This window comes from Coregonus lavaretus (assembly GCF_964263955.1).
Source record: "Coregonus lavaretus genome assembly, contig: HAP1_SCAFFOLD_1857, whole genome shotgun sequence".
Taxonomy (NCBI): Eukaryota; Metazoa; Chordata; class Actinopteri; order Salmoniformes; family Salmonidae; genus Coregonus; species Coregonus lavaretus.
The window spans coordinates 1-6,056 of NW_028162786.1; the positions used below are offsets into that span (position 1 = coordinate 1).

Consider the following 6,056-nt stretch of genomic DNA (forward strand, 5'->3'; position numbering starts at 1 on the left):
CTAAAAAAAATGTTGGGTTGTTTAGATGACCCAGTTGCTGGGTTGCAGGCATCGGGTCAATAGTTGGGTTCTTTTCTCTAAATACAGAAAGTTGTTGGTGCTGGGTTATTAAGGTTGGGCTATGGATATTTGACCCAGCCAGTGGGTTAATTCTCCCGACACCAGCGCATTAAGTCCACCAGAATACTTGCAAGTATTCTAGTTCGACTGAGTGACTGACGAGTCGAAAACGGCGAACATTATTTAGACAGACTGATTGAAAACCATGAAATGGTAAGTAAGAAACATTACGAATTATGAGTTTGATGGTCATTGAGGTTAAATAGGTTGTCCTATCATAATTAGGTAGTTAGCTAACGTTAGCTTGAGCGTTAGCTAGCTATCCATTTTCTGTGCTAATATCTCTGGCTGTGGTAACATTAGCTAGCTAGCTAACGTTTGCCTCGCGACGTTGGCTTACTGAAGTGGAATATAACTAAATGTATGTTTTTTGTCTACGTTTGGCTAACTATGTCAGTGTCTGTAACGGTAGTTAGCTAAATTTAGCTAGCTAGCTACTTCAGCTAACTTAGTCTGACACTTCTTCTGGTCTCGGACACGGTTTCACACGTTAGCTAACGTTAGCCAAGTTAGCTGGCTAGCTATGTTACAATAGCTAGATTGTACTTATTCTCCATCTGGGTTAATTTTAACTGCGCTATTTGCCAGGCTTATTTTATGCTTGCATTATTGAGTTAGCTAACATTACTGTGTACTGGTTTTCAATGGTTTCTGACAGTGGCAGCTTTAGTCAGACTTGTGAAGTTCTGTTAGCTAGCTAACGTTAGAGTTTACCTTAAATTTGATGTAGCCAAGTTAGTTTAGCTAGCCAGATATGTTTCTAACATTTCTTTATTTCTGTACTTAAATGCAGAGGTCAAGGCCAATGACTGGACAGCTTTGTAAAGATAAGCTGAATGAGTGGAACCTGGCCTCTTTGATTCCAAAGTTTGAGGGTAAGTACAACTGAGAAATTCCTTTTTGAGAGTGGGGACAGCATAAGAGATGGACCAGGAAATGCTCTTGCTTTTGGACGACTCGACTATAGCCTGAAGTTAAAGAACATAAAAGCCTTACACGCAGTGAGTATTCTGTAAACAGCACCTTTTTTATACACAAGGGGAGGTCCTCGGGACACACACATGAATACATAGGACTGTGGACACACCAAGCTTGAGCAGTAGCTGGGTCTTGCCAGGTACATGTTGAAAGATTTGTTGTGTATTTTGAATACTTTGTGCTCACAACAGAGTCAAATGTGAGAGGGAAGCCCAGACAACCAAGTGGCTGAACAAAATCTGGCTGGCAAACCAGGTTCGAGATTATGGTTATATATCAATATTTGCGCATAAAAGAGTTTACACTGCCATTTCTAGCATAATTAATTTTAACGCCACAAAAAGATCCCACCATGTCGAACGAACAAATTATCTGTAGGCATTTATAAAATTGTACCGTCATTTCATGTTTCCATCAGCCCAGTCGTTACTTTTTTCTTAAGTCAGGTAATTCATCCGCATTAAATGGTTGGCTGGAAAAGTGGTTAGTGTTGTGTAAATGAACCTATGAGCCCCAGCCCCTAATTAATGGAAGATGTAGGCATCAAACAGGGATTGGGTGTTGATTCATGTAAATGGCTATAAAATATACTAAATAAATGGTATGATGGCATTGTCAGTGTGCCTCCATGCTCTGCACAAGTCCTCATAATCTAAAATCAAATGATTTCTCTGAAGGTTGGGACCAACATGGTTGAGTACCTGCACCAGGCTGAGGTGACCAGACACTACCCATTTGTGTTCCGATTGTGTTGGCTCTTGGGGACTGCTCACAGGTGTTTACAGTCATTAGTGGACCATCATTGGAGCAAGGTACACTGTTTGGGGCACTGGATGTGTGATTCAAGTCCTATTATGCGTTTGATATCAACTTTCCCACTGTGCCCCAGCATGGAAATTCCTACAGACCACAGTTTATCAACTGCCAGGAACAGAATCCCCTGCAGTAAGACTGTTGCGAGCATGTATTTTTTTCCACTGAACAATAGTGGATAAGTATCTGCTCTTGTATGTAGTGTGAGAAGTGACAAGAGGAAGTGTTCCTGTGAATTAATAGATCAATGGATGGATGAGTCATGAGTGTCTCATTCCAATGCTAATATGCTCTTAAGGCACTATTTATAGCTCTGTTAAATTGACTTTTAGTTGGTTTTTTAATGCATTTGTGCCTGCTTTTTGCCTACAGTACCGTTTGTGGCTTGTTTGCCTTTAGTTCAACTACTGAAGCATGTTCTGGTACACCTTCATTCGATCACAACAATTTATTTTCAAATACAAATGTTACATTTTGGGGATTGTGAAAAGTGCTTTATGAATAAAATACAGTTATTAAGTAATGAGTCATTAGTCCATGTCATTAGTAGAGTGACCTTCAAATGTAATATTTTACACTAAGAATGTTTTAACTCGACCCAAATGTAGACCATTATTGTATGGCAAAACAGCAGGGTGTGTGCTGTCACCTAAGATAGCCGCAGTGTGTCTGTGAATGTGAATATCTATTGATTAGCTCTGACAGATCTGTGTTAATACCACTTAAGACAGACAATGTCACACGCACGCATGCTTGTTTTTCTGAGTGTGCACATCAATTTCAACTGAAGCTTTAGTCTGATGTTTGGACTGTTTGGTTCATGAAATAATATAAATACATTCTAATAATAAATCATATCTTATGACATCTTATCTTGTGAAATAATACACATTTAGATAATAGGTCTTTGTTTCAATGGGCTGTTTACATGTTTTATATATTCTTGTACATTCTCTGACGTGATGTATGTTCTGAAATGCAGGCAATATAAATTAATTATTTGAAATTCAACATTGTATCTTGATTGTGTGTGTAGGAAAGGGAGGGGGTGGGATGGTAGAGAAGGCTATATTATGCAAGCAACATTTAAATTAGGATGACACTGAAAATAACCCAAGGTTTATATGAATTACCCAGCTCCTGGTTCAATCCCCCAACTCAATGTGCTGGGTTTATGTCACAACCCAACACACTGGGTTGTTTTAACCCTGCAATATAGTCTAATTTACCCAGCAGTTGGGTCAAGCACACAACCCAAGGCGATGGGTTCAATGCACAACCCAAACCCGCTGTGTTGAATTAACCCAATGCTGTTTTTTCCCAATATTGACCCAGCGCTGGGTTGACGAAATTGGGTTATTTTTAACCAAGCATGTTTTTGAGTAACAATAATTCATTTTGGAAAAATAATATGAATTGCCATATTAGGCATTACATTTAAGTCATTTAGCAGACGCTCTTATCCAGAGCGACTTACAGTTAGTGAGTGCATAATTTTTTTTTTTTCTTCATACTGGTCCCCCGTGGGAAACGAACCCACAACCCTGGCATAACTCAATTTCTACCTTTTTAAGATGCCAAAATATAAATTGTTTTCAGTATCCTAATTTTGTTTTGTTTTCTGATTGTTTCAGTGCATGTATTCAACAAGCCTTGGATGAAGGACTTCCACAGGGCTGCCATCTCCAAAGTTCACAAAAAAAGGCAATAGTTCTGAACTGGGTTTGATTTCGTTTTTGTTTTAATTATTAAAATGCTGTTAATTATCTTTCAAACTTCCATTGGTTAATCTATTGCTCAGTTATCACTTGACTCATATAAATAATTATGTAGTTGTCCCTTTAAACATCCTAAGGTCAACATCCCCATAGTGTTCACATTTCTCTCATGTAAATGTTGTAGCTACATAAAAAGATTAAACAATTTATCTGGGAAATATCCAGTCTTTGCTATTTTCTTCATTACCATGCTGATGATTTCAAGTTGTATTGGATTTATTTTTATCTGTTAAAGACATTGAATACATGTTGTTTCATTTTTCTCTGTGAAGTAAGTTCATTTAAAGTTATGTGATTTGGTTTATGTAGATACATTTCAATGTTGTTTAACACACAGTAACCAAAAACCTGATCTAATTTGCATATTCATACTGAGTTTTCAGCAAACAGAATGTTCGCCACAAGTTTCCCAGAATTGTTTGCCAGAAGTTCAGAAGTTGCTGCAAATTTACTGAACAGTTTGCCACAAAACTAATTTGCATGTGAAAATATGAGCTTACCGCACATTTGCAGCAAATTGGCCAAAGGTTTGCCACAACTGTTTATAAACAACTTTTAAGGTATTTAATAATGATTCTTAAGATCATTGATAAGATAGTTAATATAGGTCCTTATAGACTATTTACTAAACATTAGTTAAGAATTTTTGTGTGGCCTCATCTGAAGTGTGGGCTATTTATACTTGATAAATACTTTATAAATGTTTTGAGTGACTAGTGTAATTTCTCACAAAAAGATGGACATTCCAGCAGTACCCGATGCTCCTTAAGGACTCAAAATAGCCTAGAACATATCAATGGTCAAATAATAAGCACACAACACAGGATGTTAAAGGAAATATATTGAACATTTTATTAACAAAAACTGTTGTGAAACAACTGTTGCAAGGACTTGAGGAAGAGTTGTAATGTGAATGTTTGGCTAATGTTGTCAACATCGCTACAGCAAACTAACCATAAAACAGGGAGATGCAGCCTACACACAACAGCTGGCCGGACCGGACCGGATAGAGGATTTTTACTCCTTCATTACTACTGATGTGTGATCGGTTGGTGGAGCATGGCGTTTGCAACGCCAGGGTTGTGGGTTCGATTCCCACAGGGGGCCAGTATATAAAAATGGAATAATGTATGCACTCACTAACTGTAAGTCACTCTGGATAAGAGCGTCTGCTAAATGACTAAAATGTAAATGTAAATTGAGGTGGGGGTAGGTGCCTTTTGGCTGAGCGTTTCCTTTTGGGTGGAGTCTTCGCAAACCGTAACTCCCAATTTCTAACACGTATGGACCCAGAACTTAATCATGCAGCTGACCAAATTGCACAATATTTTATTTCTGGGTTAACTGATATTATACTGCTCTAAGGTGTGACTGTAATCCACACTTTGGTTTTGGTAGAAAAGTCACTGCCAAAAAATGCTTACGTGTCACACCCTGATCTGTTTCACCTGTCTTTGTGATTGTATCCACCCCCCTCCAGGTGTCACCCATCTTCCCCATTATCCCCAGTGTATTTATACCTGTGTTCTCCGTTAGACTGTTGCCAGTTTGTTTTGTTTCGTCAAGCCTATCAGCGGTTTTCCCCTTGCTCCTGTCTTTCTCAAGTTCCTGGTTTTGACCATTCTGCCTGCCCTGACCCTAAGCCTGCCTGCCGTTCTGTACCTTGTCACACCACCCTGGATTATTGACCTCTGCCTGCCTTGACCCTAAACCTGCCTGCCGTTCTGTACCTTGTCACACCACCCTGGATTACTGACCTCTGCCTGCCCTTGACCTGTCATTTGCCTGCCCCCTGGTTTTGTAATAAAATGTTGTTACTCCGACACGGTCTGCATCTGGGTCTTCTCCTGAAACGTGATACTTATGTTACTTTACTCAGCATAGAGTGTGTTTGAAGTTACACATCACACAACAGTGTGACTGTTTTGAAATAAAATGTTTAATATATTTTCTTGAACATCCTCTGTTTGTGTGCTTATTGTTTAACCATTGATAGGATCTACGTAATTTTGAGACCTTAAGGAGCATCAGGTACTGCTGGAATGTCCATCTGTCCATCTTTTTGTGAGAAATTACACTGGTCACTCTAAACATTTATAAATTATTTATAAAGTACAAATACCCCACACTTTAGATGATAACACGTAAAAAGACTTAACTGATTAGTAAATGGTTTCTAAGGACCTATATTAAACATCTTATGAATGGAGTAATCATTAATAAATGATGAATAAACTATTTACTAACCCATTATAAATGCTTTATTACGTGGAGCTATTATAAAGTGCTAGCGGGGGAGTAATGGATCCTGTGACCAAATCACTAAAATGACCGATGATGAACCGTTCACCACACATGGAGGGACTT

The 6,056-nt window shown here is 38.5% G+C and overlaps 1 long non-coding RNA gene across 1 annotated transcript; it reads left to right on the forward strand.

The window, feature by feature from the left end:
• Positions 1-36: 36 nt before the first annotated feature.
• Positions 37-5,629, forward strand: LOC311118840. Its single transcript, XR_014611864.1, has 3 exons — positions 37-273; positions 914-995; positions 3,546-5,629. It is a non-coding gene; the product is annotated as an uncharacterized lncRNA (long non-coding RNA).
• The last annotated feature ends 427 nt before the right edge of the window (positions 5,630-6,056 follow it).